Below are 24898 nucleotides of genomic sequence, written 5' to 3'. Positions count from 1 at the left end.
ATTGTGTAGATGCAAGTAAAGCATGTCTCTCACTGTTGCATATAGACCTAGAGGTAGCATACAAGGTACATGCATCAATGCTGAATGCCCCTTTTAAAATGGGAAGTCCAATCTCAGCAGGGCCATTCCTGACTGGGTAAAAGGCTATAGGAAATGGTGCAAGTTGGGAAATGGAGCAGAAAATCCATTCGGTCTAAAGAAACATAAGAGTGGTTATTCATGACGAAAACATGTCTTCATACCCAAATAAAAATTTGGCCCAAAAATCTGTCATGAATCAGTGCAACCAGGAAGTAATTTGTAGAAACAAAAGTCTACTTTTAAAAACATTCCAGGGTGTATTCAAGAGTGATTACTTGGTAAAGTTTAATTGATATTGATATTGCTGCAAAGAGGTGAACGATTAAAAATAATGTTTAATTGTGTGTCATTCCACAAACCAGGAATATTGCAATTTACAATTGTCTAAAGTGACTTTTAAAAATGTGCAGAAACATATCTGTGCTAAATTGAGGCAGTCAAGGAAGTTTTGTGACATACTGGGCAGTGTCCCTGCCTCTGAGCCAGATGCTCCGGGTTAGAGTCTCACTTGAGGACCTGATATCCAAGAAGGGTGCACTCATAACACAGCAAAACAGGTTGTATATCAATGTGTAAACCCTTCCAAACTACACTAATGGCAGCCAATAAGATCGAGAGAGATTCCTGATCAGTCATGTGAAGGAAAGAACATTGCAACCACTGCCATCAAAACCTACAGCTCTGGTTTTCAGCATCCAGATAAAAGGTGTCAGAGCAACTTAGGCTCCTTGTTGGGACTGGTTGCTGCTAATGGGTGCCTGGCCAGTATGAATCGGATTGATGCCAACACCGTGGGATTGAATTTCTAATCTGCTTGGTGTAAATTTTGGACCTGCCTCCCTCTTCTAGCTGGAGAGGCTGTGGTATTGTGATTTTTTCATAAATTAGCAGCAAGTTACGATCACCAGCTTTTAAAACGCACCTAGTAATGGTCTTGCACCCAAACGTTCCAGCATAAATACTAGAGCTTTCACAGAGGTCTGCGAGTGAGCAGATTTATCAGAAACTCACAGCAGGGATTAATTCACCCTGAGATCAAGCTTGCCGCTAGTACAAAACTTTTAAACAAGACACAATAGAATGCAGAATTCTATTCTCATTTGCACAGGAGACACTAATTCCAGGTGAACTGAGAAGGTAAAAGCACAACTGAATGGAAACCTTATGCCGTGTCTTTACATTCTGTTACAAGTTCCACTGCTTCGTCGTTGATTTCATCTCCACTGATGTCTGGTGTTACATGCCATGATCCACCACCGGGACCCACCATTCAAACCATTTTCAGGTTCAGGTCTCATTTGAAATGCATGGTTGCACTTTGAGTGCCAGAGATGCGACTTACGACAGAGCTTTGCTGCAAAGGGAACACAGAGTTTTACTTGCAGGGCCCGAGTTTGCAAATCCATGTGTCAGCTGTGCACCAGGTAATGTCAGCTGTAGTAGATGTGAGACAATGGAGAGAAGTGTACTTCCAAACTGACTGTATAATTCATGCACAGTATCGAGTCACTGCAGTTTCTCTTAGACTGTATGTAACCTCCAAGCAGAATCCAGGCGGGCCTGCTATCAAGAAGGGTTTAGCACTAGTGTTAGCACCTCTTTCAACCATTTTAAAACCAGCATGCTTTGGACTCTACCATTTCCTCCAGCTTACACTGCATGTATACTGAGAGTATTGTGTGTAATTTGGATCTGTTTACCCGAGGGAGGACCTACTTGTCAGAAAGGGAAGGCAGTAAAGATTCATTAGACTCATCCCTGATTCAAAGTAATCAAGTTTAACCATGTACCATTCCAGCAACTAGGAATACAGTAATTTACAACTGCCAAAGTAATCTTTAAAAATGTAGAGAAACATTTATACGTTAAAACTGAGGCAGTCAAGGAGGTTTAGTGACACACCGAGTAGTGTGGTGGGATTACAACAAGGAGATAATGAGGACACTTTGGCTTAGATCCTCTGTAGGTTTGAAGTATAAGAAGGGTTCAATTTCGAAGGTGCAGGAAGTATATTTCCTCTGGTTTAACATTCTAGAATCAAGGGACATATTCTCGGAATACGAGATCAGCCATTTAGGGCTCAGGGAAATGACATTTTTTTCGCTCAGAGTGTGGTGATTTTTTGGAATTCACTACTGAGGAGGACCATTGTGTTCAATCACATCAAGACAGAGATGGATACATGTCTGAATACTGAAGATGTCAAGGGATCATGGGGAGGGTGCGGGAAAATGGCACTGAGCTAGGTAATGAGCCATGATCTCGCTGAATGGTGGAGCTGGCGATGAGAGGGTGAATGGTTTGCTGCTGCTCCTATTGCCCATATTCTTCTCAATTTCAAGATGTTGTCGCACTCCTACAATCTGTTCTTTCACAGAGCATGAAAAGTGAATTTGATAAGTGTTTTTGTTCTGATCATGTGCTCACATGATCCGATGTTCCTACTTCAAAGAAATGAAGTGGATAAAAGCAGATTGGATTGTTTTTGTTAATTCTGGAGATGATTCAAGCAAAATAAATTCCTGATTATGTCGTCCATCATTTCACACTAAAACCCCTGACCATGGAATACATTCGAAATAACTCTCTGTTACTGTGCACTATGGCAATCAGAAGGATAACTGCAGAGGGATGGTGAGCGCACTGTTATAAATCATGTTTAGCTTATTCTTCAGCATTTGCATGATTCACTATATTTTCTGACTCTATTTTTAAGAATAAATTTGTTTAGATGTTTTCGCTTTATAAATTACAGAGGTATGTGTAATACTTTCCAAACATCCAAAGGGAATGTGTGAGCAGAGCACACAACCAAAGTTCATCCACAGGGTATTAAGTGAACTGTCTATTATTCTGCAAAAGAACTTGTTCCTTGGGGGGAAAAAGGCACTGATTGGCAAAGATGAACAAGAACACAAGGCAAGAGCCCTGACCCATTACATTACCTTTCACATTCAGTCACTCACTACCAAGAACAAATTCCCTCAGAGACAGAAAAACCACATAAAATACTTCAAGGGTAATAGCTCCACTATCATAAACGTTTTGAACAGCTACTAAAGGCAAGCTGTCCAAAAGTTGATTAAAATCAGCCAGGTTAAAGGTTCATCTTGTTTACTTTTTTAAAAAATTAAATAAAAAACTATAATCTATTGTATTGTACAAGGCTTTTTTCCAAGAAAAACATACAGAAACCAGATACCTGTCTCATTTGTCTAAGCATCTTTCATTAAGGCTCCTCCAGTAACTGGCACAAGTACCTGTATGTTCCATTAGATCAGCCAGAACCTATGTGCAAAAATAGTCCATTAATGAGGGGAAGTGGCAGCTGCAATCACTTTAGCCAGTCTCCTCTTGTTATATATGATGATACCTCTAAAGGCTACATGATGCAGAAAGAGATTCCCACCTCAAGTTACCAGAAATAAAATACTTGATGTTGAATGAAAGGTTTGAGGACATTTCACAGAACGCAAATAATCAGTGTACACAAACCTTTTATCTGAATTCACCCTCTCCCACAAATGGATTTGAAAGTATAGTTTATAGAGAAGATAAGAAAGTTAAAAAAAGTTTGTGATTATATATTTCACCCAAGTAATCAAGAAATTGGCACAGCAATATCATATTGTTAATAAAAGGCAAAAAGCAGGCACATTTCCATGAAATTTAGAAAGACTGAATGTTATTTTAAATAATATTTACACAAGTATGTTTTCTAACACAAATGTTCCTTTAGCTTGTAATCCTTTAGGCTTTTCTGACAAGCCATTTCTAATAGTCGTAAATTTAATGGGTAAATCTGTCAGTGTAATAAAATTAGTAAAGAAATCCCAAACAAGAGATAAGACCACAGGCTAAAAACCTTGTAGGTGTTGCTGAAGCACACTTACAAGCAATAAATCCGAGCTGAACTTCCTGAACTTCTGATAACAGTGCACCTAAAGCACATATTCTTTCCATTACAGACAGCTAGATAAAAGCAAAATGTCACAGTACAGAACAACACAAAGTTGGGAACCTGTAGAAATGAAAGGAGGACTGATAGGGAACGCCAAACATGGATTACTAAGGTCTGTAGATTGTGTGAGAACAGAAACAAACTTCAATAGATTATGGGTTTGACATCTAATTTTAAATTCATTTTAGAAAATGTTCAAAAATGGCATTTGCATCTGTGAAGGAAGGCATCTACATATGTTCTATTGTTCACAGAATATTCTCACTAGCCACAGCTCATCCACTCTCTCCAATGCCATGCAATTTTCTTGATTCAAAAGATCAGGTGCACGGTCTGGACCTGGAGCCTGTCCGTTGTAGCATGCAGACAAGGCCAACTGCCTACTGATTTTCCTCCTCTCCCCTTCTCTGTGAGAATATATTAAGTTTGTCTTCGGTGATCCCTCCAATAGCATGGATAATCTTAGAAGTTTGTATCAGGGAAGTCCATGACAATAACATGCAACATGATTTTGACAATGTGGAGGTGCCAGTGTTGGACTGGGGTGGGCAAGGTCAGATATCAGATGCCATCAGGTTTTAGTCCAACAGATTTATTTGAAGTCATAAACCAATGCTCTGAAAACTGTTGGACTATAACCTGGTGCTGTCTGATTTCTGAACACAATTTTGCTTTGAGGTTTACCTACCCTTTCTTAGGTACACAGAAGCAAATGAAACACAGAAAGCATACTTTAACATGCTTTAGAAACAACATCTGACAAAGACATAGCAAACAGGAAGAGAATATATTTTACATGGCAACCTACTGAAAGTTCAATGTACCTTGTTAGTCAACAGCAATCCTTTAATTGTGATTTATTTCCACATGTTATTTCTCTTACAAATGTATCCCTTATTCGCTTCTATTCTATATCACTCTCCAAGGCTCCTCACTGTGATGTGGTTGAGTACCATCTTGTTGTGAGGTCCGCTTTCTGTATCCCATGCAGGAAATTATTGCTGTTGACAGTTCTCAGAAAGGGTCACTGGAACCGAGACGTTAACTCTGCTTTCTCTCCACAGATGCTGCCAAATCTGATCAGTTTCCTCAGAAATTTCAGTTTTTGTTTTGAATTTCTAGTATCCATGGTTCTTTGTTTTTTTTTTGTTGGTGCTGTTGACATGTCGGTTATCATATGCAAGCAGTTTTAGGTGCAATAAGTGCACCAATCCAAACATAGATTCATGTAGTGTACCTTCCACACTCTCCTCCAATCTCAAGCTCAGGAAAAGAACACGGAAGATCAGAAAGACCCTGAACAGTGTTGAGAAACCTATCAAATGGTGAAGCAGATTTGATGGACTGAATAGCCTAATTCTTCTCCAATATCCTATGGTCTTATGTTAAAGATGGAGCATCAGGCAACAGATGTATGCTGTGGTGACTGGCATAATACCTGTGTCTGCTTTTGGAAAGGTATGTGCAGGCACCTCACTAAAACTAAAATGTAAAAGCAGAACCCTGTATATCTGGACTGAAGTATTTGTTCTGAACTCTGCTCACCAATGCCTAGCTATACGATGAAAACTCAACTGTTAGTACGGACATGACACAACAATCTGCTCTATTTTTTAATATCTTAGTCCTTAAGGAGGCCTGGTAGACCATCCAGATTCTCATCACTCTTAAATATTAAACGGTAGTTTTGAATTTTTCACAACAGGAAATCAGAGTAAGACTCCTGGAGATACTCTCACATCTAATGCTAGATAGCGAACTGACACTTCTGATTCTTGCACACTTGGAAACCTTCCAATGTATACAGCATAATTATTATCTAATCAATGTATTGTAAGATGCAATACATTTAAAAGTAGCATTAGTTCACATTAATTCCAGGCAGTTTAACGAAATTGCACATTTAGTTACTTCTTCACTTAGCTTGACTTTCTCAATACATCTTATTATAAAAAAGCAGCAGCCTGCTCCATTAGTCTGACATGCTGATAGCTACATGAAGTATATCATGAACTATTATTTGATGGCAGTCCCAAGTATGAAATTAATGAAAGTTGCAGTCAGTCACCGACAGAAAGATAATTCACGTGGTCTCAGATGTTCTCATATAGTCACTGTTTTGGATTTTTCCTCATTCCCCCACCAAGGTGCACATTGAGTAATTTAGACGCATTCCTGGAAGCTTTACTTCAATCAGCCACTGTTTAGTAGCTTGACAGTCAATGCTGGTTAAGTCACATGATACGTCATAGAGTTGTCGGTTAGCTCAGTTGGCTTAATGAAACAAAGTGGTACCAGAAGAATGAGTTCAATTCATGTGCCAGTCACCTTCCCAATCTCATCCCTCACCTGAGGCATGGTGACTCTCAGCAGTTGTCTCTCTCTCTCTATATATATATATATATAAAAAAATGAGACATCAGTCCTATAGTCCTTCGGGACTGTGGTGACTTCACCTTATGATCATAGTTGTGCCCGTTGCGTTTATGTCTCACAGCTAGAATACAATTTTTCTTTCAGAGATACATTTATAGTATTATCACCATCTCCCTGTGTGTGACCTCATGGAGTGATTGGGCCACTAGCAGCATGACACACTGAGGGAAATGTGCAATAGTTTATAATCAAAGTCATATGAGCTGAGACATGGAAGCGCCTGTGATTTTAATATATCAAGAAACTAGAAGCTGTAATTTTATTGAATCTTTCATTATTATGTTACTCAAATCCAGTTTTTGTGTTACAACAGCAAACATATGTATCACTTCACTGGGTACCCTGCTGAAGCTTATAAAACCCACACTGCACCTCAGCAGATTGTGATAGCATATCAGATCAAGACCAACTGCGTGTTCGCCCAATACCCATGGTTGTCACAAGAGCTCAGCATTGAGGGGTGGATACCCTCATCAGCTTGGCCTCTCTCAGCTCCTGGGCACTGAAGCCAACAATATAACTATCAGCTCCTTTCACAAAGAGCAAGGATTAGTCTTTCCTTTGCCGGACGACTCTATTCCACCCGAGGGCAACACACCGAATCGAGTTTCGCTAACATTGACAGATCGAACTGGTGCACGTGTCTCTTGTGCCACATCAGCTTTCATATACTGTGAACATGATCCCAAACAAATCTGTCTGACTGGGCTTCTGGTGAATCAGTGAGCAATCATGTAGCTCTCACTGCCAGCTGCTAAATGCACTGGACAAAAAATGCTCATCTGTCAAAAGATTTTGCAACATCAATGAGCTAAGAAGACTTGGAAACATTTCATGCAGTTTTATCAAATGAATTGAAAAGTTACAGCAAACCCATGGATTATTTTGCTTATACTTATAAGTAATCCCACACATGCGTGAAACTTGCACTTCAGAACTACAGCAACAAAACCCAGCTGGAGCATTTTAACTAACCACATATAACATCACAACATGACCTCCTACACACACATAATGGACAAAAGCAACAAATTATCTTGGATCTTTTTCTTTCTAAATTCCCAACAGTTTTCTGAGTTTCAGTCGCTTTCAATAAACTTGTTACTTGAGTGGCATATTCTGTTAATGTTCCTTTGAAGAGATTGGCTCAGAAATTGTTGGAGCATGATCCATTTGTTAGATGTTTCCCCTTTACACTTCAGCTCACAAATCTTTTTGCATTGAAATTTCTGGAAATGCAAACTGAAAACAATTGCAGCAAGGGCAGAGGGAAACCTGAAACCTTGGGAATTGGTGCAACCAATAGTCTAACGATTTAACCAATGAGAATAAAAGACAAAACAAAAGCAGGAAGAATGGAGTTAGTTGGAATCAAAACAGACACAGAAAGACAAATCAAAAGACAGAAAGGAAGATTGAGAAAAATAGAACAATTAAAGATGTCAACACCCTTTGAGAACAGAGTCTAGATTACAATGGTGCTGGAAAAGTACAGCAGGTCAGGCAACATCCTCACTGCAGTCCTCACTTTTACCCTATGAGAACAGTTTAATAACTGTGGGAATGGTTCTTTGTAAATTCAACAATTCCCTTTCTAAGGCAGAGAGGTTGAGAGGTATTACAAAACCATAAATCCTATGATTATATGGGTTCTTAGATCACTAAGTATCAATGTCAGAAGCTAAGAAGCTAACAACATCATAGATTCTTTGTACAAAATCAAATCTGACTTTAACTGGATATAACAGGCTAAAACTGAGTGCTATTAACCGGTCATTTGACTCTGTAGCTGTAAGTTTTAAGTGGTCGGCAGAGACATGCCCAGACATGCAAAGATTTTTGAAGTAACAGAAGTATGTAAATGGATGCAATGAAGATGTGTGAACCAGTATCACAGAGGAAGAACTTCCGAGGGACTTAGCAGCATGGACTTTGCTTTATGGATCCCTTGATTCCTCAAAGTTAACGTATCACCATATTCAATCTTTGAACTGTATTTTAAAAAGGGCTAGGAATATCCTGTGTGCAAAACCCCAACAATAAGGCTTGAAGAAGTACCTTTTCAAGGAGAGTTTGACTGAAGGGAGCCAGAGAGGGAAGGTGTATAGAAACAAATGCTGTTCTGTTGAAAGAAAGTCAAGCAGCAAGAAAGCATGTGGAAACTACAGAATGAGTAAAGACCATGCAGCCTTCACTCCTTCCCAAAACCTTTTTTTCCTGCTCGTCTGTTCAGGACAACACTAACTATTCAACTAAACAGCCATCACAGGTTCTGGATCAGAATTGAAGTATTGACTATTTCACTTCAACAACGAGGAACTTAAGGCAACGGATCCCAGCTATACACCAATGAGGTGAATTGTGACTATCTTCTTAAAAGTATTCTTTTATTTTATCAATATTTGTTTTAATCTTGATATCTGTAATTTCTTGTTGTTGACTTTATCTCTTTATCCCTAAGGAACCTTCAGTGACTATTCAGAACAAACTAACCTTTAACCTGTTTAAACAAAGCTTGGCTGCTGGTCTGCTTTTACTTCTATCATTGCAAATTATAAAGAGGTTACTAGAGCTATATTAATCTCTATTTAACTAACGACGCAGTGGACATGCCTGATAGTACTGACAACCAGACCCAACAATTCATGACAAAATTAAATGGTTTCAAAATGAAGCAATTTATTGAATTCGTGAAGCTGAAGATTAATTTCCATTTTTTTGGGGGAGATGAACACCAGGTTGCCACAATTCTCCCAGTAATTTCAATGACTTCTCAGATTATGGTGCTACTCTTCCTTGCAACAAATTGCTGGCTCATATACTCACTAATAAACAGATCTGCTGTGAACTTGCCATTATCCTGTTCCCATCCATTTCAAGGCACATTGTTTCAAGAAGCTGTGCAATGGACAACAAATTCTCATCATGCCAGAAACTAAATGTAGATGGTGTCCAGTGTTACATTTAGCAAGTAAACTGAAACTAACTTCTATGCCAATCAGGGTACATAGCCCCTTTCTTTTTATTCTCCTTTCAAGAGGAGAGGAGGAATGCCTGTATTGTTGGTCCTTAAACCAGGCTTCAATGGATATCGCATACTAATAATCCTAATGTTTCTGCAGTATAAAGATTCATGTTGGATATAGGATATCGTTGAAGCAAAGCTCCTGAGTACTTTAAAGGAATTCTGAACAGCTGATGAAAAGGTCATGGCAGCCAGGCCTTGCAATGAACTCCATCAGGTTCCAGAACATGAAGATGACGAGAAGCCATTTCTAAGCCTTTTTATTACATTAAAGTTGAAGCGACATACAAGTAAACCTATTAGCGAACCAGTCAGGCAGCAGGTAAAATACGGAGCTGGATTTTATGTTTCTTGACGGGGGGGAGGGGACAGAGTGGAAACAGAGTGGTCCACTTACTCTTCCTTTAGCCACCTCAGCATGTTCAATCAAGTATCTGGTGGCCATCTGGTGGGAAGGAGCTGAAACTATCAGAGGGTCACCATCCCGAGTGGAACTGAAGGCCTAGGATATCATGCAGCAAAGGGGTAATGCTGCACAGGAACGTGGTCACTGTTAGTTTGCTAAAGGTCTCCTGATCTTAGCATGTCTTTACATTCTACTGAAAACTTAAAGATAATTTTTAAAGATTACTTTATAAAACATATTAAGGCTGCTAAATTCACTGTCAGATTTTGTAAGGACATTCAACCACAGTCTCTACAGCTAGCTTTCTTTTGTCTGTGAAAGCTTGTTGATTATTTAAGAGTTGCAATTCAAATTAATTGATAAAATGTTAATCTTGAATAATTAGATTAAATGTAAATAATCATTAATTAATTAGTAGGTCCAAATAGTTGGCGGATTGCTGATTTCGTTGCCCACTCACCTGCAGTAATTTGGGAGACTAGCATAATTCTGTTTTACCACTAACATGCCCTACTTTACACTGCCAAGGAGAGCAGTGTGCCCGATTTCCCAACAACAAATTGGTCCATGAGATCAGCTTGCACATAGCACATTGAACAGTTTCTAGTGGAAGGAGAACATTGACAACTACCATCTTACTGTTACAAATGCACATGGCAGGAAGCTTGTTCTGCCAAATAGCATTTGGAGGAATCACAAGCTCAATGATTATCATTTTCCATTCATCAATGTAGACAATCTCATGGGTGATTGACCAGTACTGTGCAGTGATTACAAGGTTTCCTATCTCTTCAACAATTTTCTTTCCCTGTAAGGATTCAGCATTCCACAGGCACAATATTGATAGTCACATACAATGTATGGCAACCCTGTACATCTTCAAATCAAACAACAAGTAAACCTTTGCAAATCTTTTCATATCATAGAGACAAGTTAAGGGCTGTCAAAAGCACACTTCATATCCTGCTTTCCTTCAGTCCATGTAATACACATGGACTACAAGTAATTAAACTAGTTCCCAAGAACTAGTTGTATTTCCCTAGAATGCAATGCCCCAAATAAGACTTTAATCTGTAACAAGTGGATCAAGCTTTCCCAACATCAATTAAGTCTTTCTGACATAGAAAGTTTACAGTGTTGATCCATACAGAGTGATTAACTCTATGGCTTCAAGGGTTGTAATGATGACTGCTGAAAATGTGCCGCTGGAAAAGTGCAGCAGGTCAGGCAGCATCCAAGGACCAGGAGATTCGACGTTTCGGGCATAAGCCCTTCATTCCTGAAGAAGGGCTTATGCCCGAAACGTCGAATCTCCTGCTCCTTGGATGCTGACTGACCTGCTGCGCTTTTCCAGCAACACATTTTCAGCTCTGATCTCCAGCATGCAGACCTCACTTTCTCCTTGTAATGATGACTACCATTTTAGCATTCTGTCTCACAGAAGTGTTACCTTCAAACATTTGATTTTGAACATACCACGCTTCACAAACTGACATGAAGCATAAATACTGAGGCTGTTTTTGATCAATATAAAAAAATCCATAATTAAGTCATCAGAAGTAAGGACTTCAAATTGCAATGGGAAATCAAAATTGCCCTTTGTGGATGAAATCCTTGATTGCTACTTGTTGACACTGAGAGGAGACATAGAGGTCAGCCTAGATTTTACATTGTGCCAATAATCCTACTGAAAATGTGGCTCCTAATGGTGACCAAGGTAGATTTATCTGATGTTTATTTGATGTTAATTCTGCTATGGAGAGCCTATCTTTGAATCAGGTTAGTGGTTAATATTAAGAAGCGAGAAGATGAAGGGAACATTACTGTTGCTGCTGTCTATCAAAATCTCCAAGGCCACTGAGAAAGGCAAGAATAATATTTAAAATGTTCAACTTAGTTCAATTAACTGTCCTGCAAAGGGATTGCATTCTGCTTGGGTCCTAATTAAAATGTAAACCCAAACTGTCTCTTTCCCAAATACTCAGTCAGCACAGAACAGTATTCCTAAAGCCTAGAATTGCAGAGAAATGTAACAAAAGGAAGCACGTCAGAAGAAATATTCCCTTAATTTACACCAATCAGAACATAGCCACCTTAATATAAGGGACAAGTCAAATCTTTGTTGTCAACTGGGGACGGGGATAGAAGAAGAGAAATGTTGCAAATAGTGGGGAGACAATGGATGTCCCCAAGGATGAGCAGACAATACTAGACACCCCAATAACGGGTTTACAAGGAAAGGGCTTTAGTAGAAAAGAAATTACAGAGATGTTTGCAGAACCATTTTCTCAATTGTTTAATCTTTCAGTGCTTTCATTGCTGTCACATTTTCTGACATGTAGAAGCTGTGAGAAAATTCACCAGAAACAGGACAGGGCTGAGCTGTTCTCCAGCTTTGATCAGTTGAAAGCTTGCAGGGGCATCAGCACATGCAGGGATCCCCAATTTGTCAAATGCTTAATTACCTTCGTTTCTGACATGTCATATCCTTGGCGCTTGACTAGGAGCTGTTTCTCCCCCTCTCACCTTAGCTGAAGCTACTTCAGCTTTACCTTGTTAAAAACACATGATGAGTTTGGTGAGGGAAGAACACATTTGAAAACGATTTTGAACAACTTCTTCAAGCATGACTTCTGGATGTCTGGTGCCAATTGTCTTTATTCATAGCAAATGCTTCCATAAAGCAGAAGACGTGAATCATACAAGTTAAAGAATAGAGACACTGTACAGGTTAATGTCTAAACTCAGTTTACCTCTGTTATCACTAACATTTCCAAAGTTTGAGTTATTCCAGACTTGGATATCACTTCATAGAATCAATGAATCATACAGTACAGCAGGATCTGCAGCTTATACTGAAGTTTCTCCTGAATTCTTCACTGGGTTGATTACAGACTATCCAGTATTTATGATTATCAACCTGGAAAATTAGGCTGAATTTTAACTTGCAGTAACAATTTTGGGAATAAGGAGGAAACTAAAATGGGGATACAAGCAAAATCCTGCTGATGTTGGACAACTAAAGCAAACCTAAAGAAGACTGGAGAAACTCAGCAGGTCTGGCAGCATCTGTGGAGTGAGAAAGAGAATTATGTTTCGAGGCCAATATGACTCTCCTTCAGAACTAGAGTTCAGTTTGTCTTCAGTTCTGAAGAAGAATTAAGATGGGCAAATTGACAACATTTCATGGTTCCAATATGTTGCTTTCTGCATTGAACTGTAGTACCTTCAATACTGGCAGACTGGCAATTGTAACACAGCAGTTGCTAATTTACAGAATACTAAAATGGATCTTTATGTAACTTCACAGTGAACACAAAGTGAGAGCACAGCAATAATAATAGGGGTTGATGATGCAACTGAAAAATAAGGAAGTAAGCATTGAGCATCAAAACCTATTCTTGCCTACTTGGAGTGAGAAATTTTGGTCATAGTATTTATGCTAACCAGCTATTTTCACAGCATTGGAGTGTAAATGTCTGATCTTCCCTTTAGAGTTTTGATCACACAGGACAGATTGGACATTACTAATACAGGTACCAGAGACCTCAGAGAATGACCATGATAATCAGCAGAAGCACCAGAGACAGGGTGATAACAGCAGCAGCACAACCAGGATCCAGCAGCTTCAGCAATGCCTACAGGAGCTTCTTCCACACCTGCAGCCCCATGGCTGGGACAAGGTCTGCAAACAAATGCTAAGCACCCCCAGCTTGTCAGGTTACTAAATATACAGAGTTAAGCAGTGACAGATGAGGAAGAACACCCCATCTTCCACCTCTGAACCCTCCAACCACACGGCATCAAGGTCCACTTCACTAGTTTCCAAATCTCCCTTCCCCAACCTCATCCCAGGTCCAACCTCCAGCTCGGCAGCACCCTCTTGACCAGTCCTTCTTGTCCATCTTCCTTCCCACCTATCTGCTGCACCCTCCCCAGCGATCTATCACAATCACACCCTACCTATTGCCTTCCCACCTACCTCTCCCCCAGTCCCACTCCCAAACTACCCATTTATCTCTCAACCCCCATCTCCCCAACAATCCTGATGAAGGGCTTTTGCCCGAAATATTAAATCTCCTGCTCTTTGCCTGACCTGCTGTGCTTTTCCAGCACCACACTTTTCGAGGCAGACATTTGTAGCCTGTTGAAACAAAAGCAAGCAGATTTGTTCACTAAGTTGTACTGGAGATGAGCAAAGTCACTAACTATACTGACTTTGTTTTGGTTTTTGGAAGGCACTGGCGGAAACGTGTAAAAGATCTCGATGCCAGCAGTACACAAATGTTTAAAGGCAGGGAACTCACAGCTCATTGGCTATGGCCTGCAATTTTGTCAATTTTGCAATCAATGATACCAGTTTGAGCGAGACTGGACACTTGGCTTTACAGCTCTCTATCACTTAATGGGTACCGACATCATAGTCTGTGATTGTGTGGCAATTAAGGACCTCTCGATCACACAGGGGTGTTCATCAATGACAAAGAAAGCCACCACATCAATGTGATGATGGTGCACAACCGTGAAAAGATGATGACACAAGAATCCCAGGCAGGGGCCAGAATGCTATGCTGCTGCAGAAATCCACCCTCCCAGATGTCCATCTACCTTGAAATGGATTTACCACCTGGCTGGCTGGTGGGAATATAGGGATGTTCACTTAAAACAGGTATAAAGAAGCTGGGTGGAGCTGTCCAGGATTGATGCAATAAAAGTGATATAACAATTGTGCAAGCCACTAGCACACTGGAGATGCATTTCAGGCTCTTGGATAGAGTTGGAGGACCTGCCAGTACACACTAACCAGAACAGTGTGGTTCAGTTGCTCAGTACAAGATACAACTGACAGGGTCGACCTTGCAGAAGGAACAAGATAAAGGGCAAAGGGCCTCTTCAGATGAGTGCAAGAAGGTGGTGTTGGGAGAACACATGAAGCAACAAGTGCACCAATAGTGGCAGACATCCCTGTCCAGGATGCCCCCGTTATTGCAAGTTTCATTTCAGTTCCATCAGTCCAATCACCTGATAGTCCCTACACTTTTCCTGAGGGCCTGCAAACATCCAAACAACCCTTTCATAGTCCCTTATTGCTCAGTGTTGATTATAGTCTAAAAGCAGGCAACACAGGAAAAAGATGGAAACAATAATTATTATGTACCCCAAAAATAAAACAGAAGCAGAAAATAAAACAGCTTAATATTGTGTAGCACACTCACGGACAACTACAGATCTTGACTCATCGTCTCCTTAGTGCTCCTACATAGTACAATGTCAATGCCTTCAGAAGATGGCCTGAGCTGAGGTTTTATTAAGTTTTGGAGTCTGTGAGATTCCTAACAAAGACAGCTCAAGCTGTACTTGTGCAGGAGGCAGACTTAGTCATCAGGACACAAGGCTGCATGCTGACTGGGAAGATAATGCAATGCATGAGACGTGGAAGTGCTCTGAACTGAATTCGTGCTTCCTTGTCTACACTCTCCATCAGCTCACTCATAGCTTATCCTGGCAGCAATGAGCTAGGGAACACTTTGCTGCATCCAGTTGGGTGAATCCAATTGTGCAGCAGTTCGCTGAGAAACTACAAATATCTATTAAGTAAATGAGAGAGGGTAGCTATTGGCTGCAGCTCATCAATTGCCTCTCCTGGCTATCATTTGCATTTGCTTCTTATAACAAAATTCTTACATGCTCTATGGCCACCATTGTCCTTGACCCTCTCTCACTGCAAGTCAGCATCTGCAAACCACTAGCCTGATGACATTATCATACCTGCTTTCAGATGAACCCAAACTACACTTCAAGCTATTCAATAGTTTGAAGCTCAGGGTTGAGATTGCTTTGTGTACAGGGATGTGCACACATTGCATGTATATGCACAGGATGTATTTTAGCTTGTTTTATTAGCATTCACTTGTTTCGCACTTACATGGAGCCTCTGTGTGGTTCATTTTACTTGGTAGCACAGTAGTCCTCGTGGGGATCAACGAATAGTCAAGATGGTGGAAATGTTGTTGTATTGCTCCAGGTTACATCGACGTTACACCTGCAGCATGTGTCAGCATTTACATAGCAAGCACACTGTACAGGCTTCAAGTAAATGGTCAAAGGGGAGCAGTCCTTCATGTCATGATGGGGCAGCACAGTCAGTCAGGGAGTACCACCAAAGTCAGTCATGGTGATTATTTGACTCCAGTCAAAGGGGTCGGAGATAGTCACAGAATCTCAGAAGAAGAGCATTCTGCCCCACATAACTGAAACAGTTCGATAAAGTTTTACTAATGTCCTGTCTTATTCCCATATCCTTAGACACTATTTTTATCCAAGTCATTATCCAGCGTCCACTTGAATGCCTCGATTGAACCTACTCCCACCAAATTTCCAGGCACAGCATTCCACACCCTACTTTCTGTCTGAAAAAGTACTTTCTCACATCATTCTTGCTTTATCTGCAAATCATTTTTACTCTATGCCCTGTCGTTGTTTTATAAGCAGGAACAGTTTCTCCCTGTCAGTTCAGTGCAGCCCACTCATGAACTTGAAAACTTTATTTAAATTTCCTTTCAGCCTTCTTATCTCCAGGAAAACAGTCCTAACTTCTTCAATCTATCCTCACAACTGAAATTTCTCATTCCTGGAGTGTTTCTTCCAAGGTGCTTCTGCACTATCTCCAATGCATTCACATACTTCCTACAATGTGGCGTCCATAGCTATACACAATTCTCCAGCTGAGGTGTAACAAGTCTCTTACACAAGTTAAACATCACCTGCCTACTCTTGGATTCTATGATCCTATTAATAAAGCACAGTATGCTTTATTAACTGCTCTCTCCACTTGTCCTACCACCTTTCATGATGTGTACATAAAAACACCCAGGTCCCTCTGCTCCTGCATCCCCTATAGATTTGTGCTCCTTATTATATATTGTATTTCAATATTCTTCTGACAAAAATGCAATCAAGTGCAGAATCTGGTGATCTGTGACTCCACGTTCAACGTTGCAGGTCAAATGCGATCAGTCCAGGCATTATAGGAATATCAGTCAGGATGCTATTGAGTGTTGAATCTATGGAATGGCCATTTTTTCCAATGAAACAAAGAGAGGGAATGAATATCATGGAAGGGGGCTCAACAGCAGCTAGTGGTGATGCATGAACAGAAGAGGTAAGGTATTTTCAGTGAGTGAATAGGAAGTACAGAAAACATGAAGGAATAGTAGTTTGGGAGGATGCTTTATGTGAGTTTTATTCAGTGGGAGATGATGTATACAATACTGAGAACTGCAGTCCATGACCCTTAGTAGTGGTAAAATTAAGGTGAGTCCTGGGCCTGTGAGAGGTATGGAGAAGATTATGGCACTCAATCCAATGGAGTGAAGAAATCATTGATCTTCTTCTTGTTGCGCTGGGTCATCCCTGTTTCCCTCAGGATACAACATTCATCCAGGCTGCAATTTGAGTTCAACTGGGTTAGGTGGTATGGCCTTCTTGGTGTTCAGTGGAAAAGAACTGCCCTTCTCTCCACCACCTTCTCCATGCCTCTGTCCACAAAGTGAGGAATAAGTCTCCTTTCCCCTTTGAGCCATGACTCCTCAAATGTAAACAGGTTCAAGAATCCTCGACACAACCAAAAGACTCGCTGATAATGTGCTACCATTCAACGGCATTATATCGAAGGATGGTCAGACCAAAAGTCAAGTGAGTTTGCCAAGAACACCTACTTTCAGCAATTCATAGTCACGGATGACCTACTGGTAAATGACAACTGGCTAGTTATTTCTGTTTCGCTGCAGGAAGATTTTCTGAAAAGGATACACTGGGGACACTAGCATTTTTCCTGGGCAGGCAAGGTTCAATCTTCAGTGCTGGCTCAACATCTAATCTTCAGTACAGTAGTCCCCCCCGTACCCATGGAGAGTACGTTCAAAGACCTACTATGGACACCAGAAACTGCGGATAGGAGTGAACCCAATCATTTAAATGGGAAACCTACCTCTCCGGCAGCCCCCAGTCCCTGGTTCTGGAATGTTCCATGTAATATGTTCAGGCTGTGGTAAACCATGGATAACTGAAACCGTGGAAATTGATTCCACAGATAGAGGTTTCCCTGTAGCATGTTTGAGGTCGTACACATGATGGGGTCCCCAGTAAGACAACCAAAAAGGGCCAGTGAAGACGCTGACCCTAATCTACAAGTTGAAGTAGGTTTATATACTGTGACACAGATATATCAATGGTCGAGAATAAAAGTCTGCCGACACAGATTACAGATTCACTATGGATGAGCCAAAACTGAGATGTGATGATCAACATCCACAGATTCAGGACATGGTCAAGAAGAAATGACCTGGTCCAGAAATCTAGGATACTTCAAATAACAAAATGCCTGCTTCAGCAGAGCAATCATCTTCCATGAAGGGATTTCACGAGATTCAAGGTCTCCCAAATGATGGTATGGGGCAGGGATGTGCTCCTCCATGAAAGAAATTAAGAATCCTCTAATGGATCAACAACCAGGTTTATCAGGAACACCATTCTCAATATGGCTCAGTGGTTAGCACTGCAGCCTCACAGCATCAGGGAAATGGGTTCAGTTCCAGCCTCTGGTGACTGTGTGCTGTTTGCACATTCTCCCTGTGTCTGCGTGGGTTTCTTCAGGATGCTCCAGTTTCCAAAGCTGTGCAGGTCAGGTGGACTGGCCATGCTAAATTGCCCATAGTGTTAGGCTCATTAGTTAGGGGGAATGGGTCTGGGTGGGTTACTTTTCAGAGGGTCAGTGTGGCCTTGGTGGGCTGAATGGCCTGTTTCCACACTATATGGTATCTAATCCAAAAAAAAACCAAAGCACATCCAAGAAATGTAAAGGTCAGCCAGCATAGAGGTGTTACAGAACATATCAAAACGAGAACAAAATTGAGTTAAATAGTCAAGCCAAAGTTCCACTAGCCTTCCAAGTCTGAAGAGGACACATTCTGGGAGCATTGAAATGCCTTCAGCCCTTTGTGAAGATAAAGACTTTGGAGGAAATAGGATAGCGATAAATGTAATTATATGGATGAATGCATAAATGTTAACTTTGGGGAAAGGTGCCTGAGTAAGCATATTGCATATGATAATTGTTCTGAAAGGTTTAATGTTCAAGAGTGCATTAAATTCCAACCAATCTGATAATATATCAATGACTTGGATCTTCCAATAGCCCCAACAGCATTGTCTAATTTACTATTGCAACTTGTACCTCATTTCTACCATGCAGTAAACTACACCTTCTTTAGAAAAGAACCCCTTCTCATTGGGATTCATTCATTGCCTTCCTCTACCACTGTAAACCAACCAGTTTGTTGGATTCAGCCAAGAGGATGGTGGTAGCAAATTCCCACAGTCACAAGTGGGCAGTGATTGGCTTTGCATGACATACACCAATCCCTCCCAAAATCTTCACTTCTCTTCTTCGACTAACCATTGAGCACACTTCCTAATACCTCCTTCTTTGGCTCACTGTCAGTTATTTTCAATTATTAAGTAACCATGAAGGCCTTTAAATTTATTTTATGTAATTAAAACAAGACAAAGGTACCTTGTTATATTTTTCTCTCTCTCATGCATGCTGAATATTTCCAGTATTTTCTGTTTTATGCCTTCATTTACATTTATTTCTGCTGCACATCTGAGAGTATAAGACCATCTGCCTTCGTGGTTTGATTTGCTTCACAGACAAAGGACTGTATTGTTCTGTCATCATGGATAATGTCTATCATGACGTCCGGGCACTAGGTTTCACTGCTGCATTTTACAGCTCTCTTCAACCTGGTCTGACCCTGCCCTGAGTCTGCTGCATCTCTCTCTCTCTCTTTCTTTCGCTCTCTGTCTTATCTGTTTGACTCTCAGAAGTTTCAGCAATTTTTTTTAATTTCTATTGTCATGTACAGAACACTGATCTTTGTATTACAGTCCTTCCATTCATCTCTTCCAAGTTTCAATGGGTGTTGATATCAGAGTTACATCAACGTTTATAACATTGTGTATGTTATTATATCATTACATCATGTGCACGCTTATCATGTTTCAGGAACTGGCATGGTCGCTGCCAGGGATGGTCACAGTTTTTACTCTGATTGTTGACAAATGCTCCTAATAACGAGAGGTCATCATTTTGGGATAAGGGGTAGCAGATTTAAAACATCTCAAAGCATCACATATCTGTGGACTTCACTACTCCAGAGTGTGGTGGATGCTGGCACATTGAGTAAATTTAAGGGGGAGATAAATGCTTAATTAGCAATGGGTTGTACGTTTATGGAGAACAGGGAGGAAAGTGGCATTAAGGTTGAGATGAGAGCAGCCATGTTTGGATTAAATGGCGGAACAGGCTCGAGGGGATGGATTGCCGACTCCTGTTCCGAGTCTCTTATGTTAATACGGCTTGACAGATAGCGAAAGCAAAAAACTGACAGGCACAATTTTGCTGTTTCCATCAGGTATTCATCATTTTCACTCTCGCATTTTAGTTAACAGTCTTTTCCAGGTACAACAAGAAGCTTACCCAATGAGGAATCACACAATCCCCTTCCAATGAAAAGAATTTGGGTGCTTTAATGGACATGATCTGAAATTTAAGCTTTCAGAATGGTAAGTGTTAAGTTTACCTGAATTTACTTTGTTTTTTTCTGTGGTGTCTTCCTCAAATCTGTGGAGGTTCCAATATCCTTTAATTTCAGTATCTTCTCCTGAAGGGCTGCTGGCTGGAAATCAATGTAAATACATCCTGCTGTCAACTGCATGGATAAAGTTCCTTGAAAGACAAGTAACAAATGATAATACAAGCTTACCTTGTACAAATGGGATAAATGCTTACAAGTTAAAGATGTTTTATCCCAGAGTCCAGACTGAAGATTTAATTCTCATTTGGACTGTGCATCAGATAGTAACAATGATGAGGGTTTAAATAAAGGGATGTTTCTCGAGTTAAGTAATGTTAAGCTTTCTCATATTTCTTCTTAAAAATCGGTGTTAATGTAGCAAAGTGAAGCATTATACACACAAGAGGAACACAGTGATATGCAATTCAAACAAATAAAAATAGCAAAACTATTATTCCACAGTCTCATTCACTTGAAAATATTATGTTGACTATAATGGAAATTGCACTACAGCAATGTCGGAACCATCCATTTTGTGGTCCATAACACTGCTCATCAATGGCAATGCATTTATTTGAGGTTAATTAACATTCCCTAATCTTGGATAAATGCATGCAGATGCTCAGAGTTATGCAAAAACTAACTGACATTTGGAAGCAGGAGTGATACAAGTTTAAGGGTTTAGAGGGACATGTGCCAAGTTCTGGCAAATGGACTAGATTAGGTTAGGATATGTGGTTGGCGTGGATGAGTTGGACCTAACAGTTTGTTTCTGTGCTGTACATCTCTATCACTCTATGACTCTAAGTTAAAAGCTTTCTATTGAACATAATGTGTATCTGGCTCCTGATGCCACACAGAATTTTTCTGCAAAGGGAAAGTTTATTTTAATTAGAAGCAGCATTCATTTACATTGTACATTATAATTTCAAGCAGTATCCAACGATTCTGAAAATTATTTATTTAAAGATTCTTTCTGGCATTCTTTTCGTAAACGTAGTGTAGTGATCCTACTTCCAGACCAAACAGATCTGGACTTGCTGACAAATCTGATGGAAAGCACCAAGTTATCAGCCTATGTGAATTAATGTCATTGCATTGTGTAACTTATATTTCAAAGCCCTCCAAATCTTCACAGAGCTCAGTCAGCTCTGAACAATTACGTTTCAAGCCTCATTTCAAGAAAACCTTAATACTTTATCTTAACAGGCACAGACTCTAGTGTAGAGGCAGCATCCATTCAGCATTATTTTCTGAAGTGACATGTAGAAATTTGTACGTTATGTAAAGTGTTTGCATTTGTAAAACCTTAGGATGGCCCGAAGCTCATAGCAATCAACTACTTTCTGAAGTTTGGTCACTATGATAGAAAAATCCTAGAGTCAAGATTTCCCACAAAACAAAAAGATTCTCAGAATTTTTTTCTTTCAAGTTAAAATCAAAGGACTTGCTGTCAGAGACTTTTGTGATCTCAGCATTGTATCAAAGCACATTTACAACTGATGAGGTAGTTTTCAATTGTTGTCATTGCTATAATGTTAGCAAGTGCAGCATCTACAGCAGGTGAACATATAATGAATGCTAGTTGAGGCAATGAAATCTGACTGCCTGAAATGATATCAGTCTCATTGATCTGCCCAAATTTCTGGTTTGGGATTTGAACCTAAGATTGTTTGATTCAGAGGTGGGGAACTGCTGTTCTTTTTAAATAATTAAGTAAAGCTACTTATGATAAAAACAATTTAGCAAGACCTCATAATTACACTACCCCCAACCCATAGCTATTATTGTCTCTTTATATTGGGGGACTCTTGATTCTTGTATTTATGTTGTACCTGTGCTGGATTCAGACTGACTTTCCCATTTATCCATTATATCTATGCATCAAAATACGTATTTTTAAAAATAAACATCTCACTTAGTGTACTGAACAAGTAGAAATGTACATAATTCATGAAGTGAAGGCTAGTGGAAATTGCAGCAGTAATTTTCACAATAATTCGTTTTGGATGGTTCCTAGTGTAATAGTGGAGGAATTGAAATTACCCATTGCTCACAATGGGAAGAATTATGGTCCGACATTTATGTTAGAATATTACAGCTGTTTACACCCAATTACTGGAAAGATCAATTATTGTGTACTTTACAAAAATAAAATATTTATTGTAGTTCGCTGAACCAAACTTGACCAGACTGTATATTTAGCAGAGCAGACCAAGCCAGACTGAGTAAAAAAAAATTGCTGGACCTTTCAGACATAATTTATGTTCGCTATGGAAAATGAACCTAATTAATTACTGTTTGATCAACCAAATTACAATGACGCATTTGAACAGCTTTTCTGAAGTGCATTCAGAACTTCCACTTGACATTTTGCTCAGATTAACATATCTGTGCTCCAATGAACTTGATTAGAAGACTCTAAACCACACAAGACATCTATGCATTTGGTGCCATGTTTCTGAATTTTTTTTCTCAAATCTTTTAAGATAGGCTTCCATGAAAGATAGTTCGGAATTAAATCCAGGTCTGAATTGCTAAGCAAATGGCTTTCATTGCAAATACAACTGCACATGGTGTGACCAGCAACCTGTGTACATTGAAAAATCTGCAGCCCCACATGACAATTTCATGAACACAAACATGCTAATGCAATGACAAAGCTGCGTAAGGGCCATGTCACAGGCTTCCTGACAGCCTGCCAAACACACACAAAAGAAATCTGCTGCTTAATGTCACAGCATCAACACTCTCCCGCAAAGAATATGAATCACGTTACATTTGAACAAACAAATGTCATGGGTGAATAGTCAAACATCTGCTGGCATGTGTACAGCTGTGATTTAAAAACCCTCTCTCCTAATGCCCTCCAGTAAATGAAGAGGAAATAATTTATTTCACATGCAGTCAAATTGCATTGAACATGACTGTCATCAGCATGAAACACTCAGAAGTGACTCTGTTTGATTTTATCAAGCGGTAGCATTCAACTAAAAAGGTTTACATGAGATATAACATGCAAAATTACTGATACAATGGAGTGCCACACAATTCAAAAGCAGTAGCATTGCGAAAGTTAATACCTTATAATTTAATGCTTTGTCTGCAAAGCACACTGCTTCTGTTGTATGCAGTCTTCCACTTTTTTAATAGGAATGTTCTGAAGTCAGATTAATCCAGAATTCAAATAGCAAGGAAATATAAGAAGAGGGGCATCTCTTTTGAGAAATCAATGTTGGCCAGAGAACAAGGAGAACTGCTATGCTCCTCTTCAATTAATGTGCTTGAGAGGGCAAGTGAAGTCTGGGTTTAACATAGGACATAATAGAAAGATTTCTCATGTGTCCCCCACTTACACTGCGTACTTAAAATAGATCTGAAGGTTCTCTATTAATTTGAATTCCAAACATTTTAATTCTGTAGAAACAGTTCTTTTCGCACAGGAAATAAATGAAAACAAGATTGACACTCAAATATCCAAAATGGCAGGTGTCATTCATCTCAGATTGTCTGATGGCTTTTTTTGCATATTTTGCACATTTTTTCAAGTCAGGAATGAGGCACAAAAGCCAGAGTTACAGTCTTCAGCAATTCTCGAATGACCACTTAGGCTCACAATATTTATAGCATCACACTAGACATCATTGTCCCATATTCTTCACATTCCCCTGGCTGGTGTGTTGCTAGAGCTATTTCTTTTGTACTGCATCAGAATTTTTCTAAGCTGAGGCAAACCATCATCCAACTGCAGCCATTGAGTGTATGAAGTGACAACACACCATGTGCTGAATTTTTAAATTGCTGAGACACACTTCAGACAGATTGACATGTGACAAACTTGAACAATGTGTTTGGGGATTATCATGGGACTCTGCACTATCCAATCTTGGTTTCATTAAACCAAAGCAGCATCTCAACTTAAAAAAACAACAAAGTGATCTCTGTCTATTTTACATGGTTGGCGAAATGTTGCTGTTGGTTGGACTGCATCCACTTCTTTGAGACCTACTGTCTGAAATTTGCAGTCGGGGAAGCTGTGCATTTTGCCCTTTAAATTGAAAAGGCAGAACTATGTGCCAAGTGGAACACCAGTCTAAATCAATGCTATTATTTTAAATATTATTACAATATACTTTCTAACAGAAAAGAGTCATCACTATTTCATATTGGTTATCAGAATGTGCTTAACAAGTAAGGATTCTTCTGAAAAGGTCTAATAAGTCCAAAAATCAAATGCAACAGGTGTCAGGCACTGTCAGCAAATCCAGCAGGTGGCATTATCAAGTGATGACATATAGTAAGTTAAGCAACTCTTTCACAGTATTCCTTTAAACAAATCAATTGCAACATAG

At 39.8% G+C, this 24898-nt stretch overlaps 1 protein-coding gene across 10 annotated transcripts in view; it reads right to left on the bottom strand.

Annotated features, from left to right (window-relative positions):
* Positions 1 to 24898, bottom strand: part of myocd (myocardin) — a 633805-nt gene that overhangs the window by 346801 nt on the left and 262106 nt on the right. For 9 of the 10 annotated variants that reach the window (XM_060844259.1, XM_060844267.1, XM_060844264.1 and 6 more), the window contains one exon: positions 20553 to 20648. The exons of the other annotated variant lie outside the window; for it this stretch is intronic. The gene's annotated coding sequence lies outside the window, so the exon portion shown is untranslated. The remainder of the gene's footprint in view (positions 1 to 20552; positions 20649 to 24898) is intronic. 10 annotated transcript variants of the gene reach the window in all.

Source organism: Hemiscyllium ocellatum, chromosome 25, assembly GCF_020745735.1.
Source record: "Hemiscyllium ocellatum isolate sHemOce1 chromosome 25, sHemOce1.pat.X.cur, whole genome shotgun sequence".
In the NCBI taxonomy this organism is placed as follows: domain Eukaryota; kingdom Metazoa; phylum Chordata; class Chondrichthyes; order Orectolobiformes; family Hemiscylliidae; genus Hemiscyllium; species Hemiscyllium ocellatum.
The sequence above is the reverse complement of the archived record's forward strand: the minus strand, read 5'-3'. Positions and strand labels throughout refer to the sequence as shown.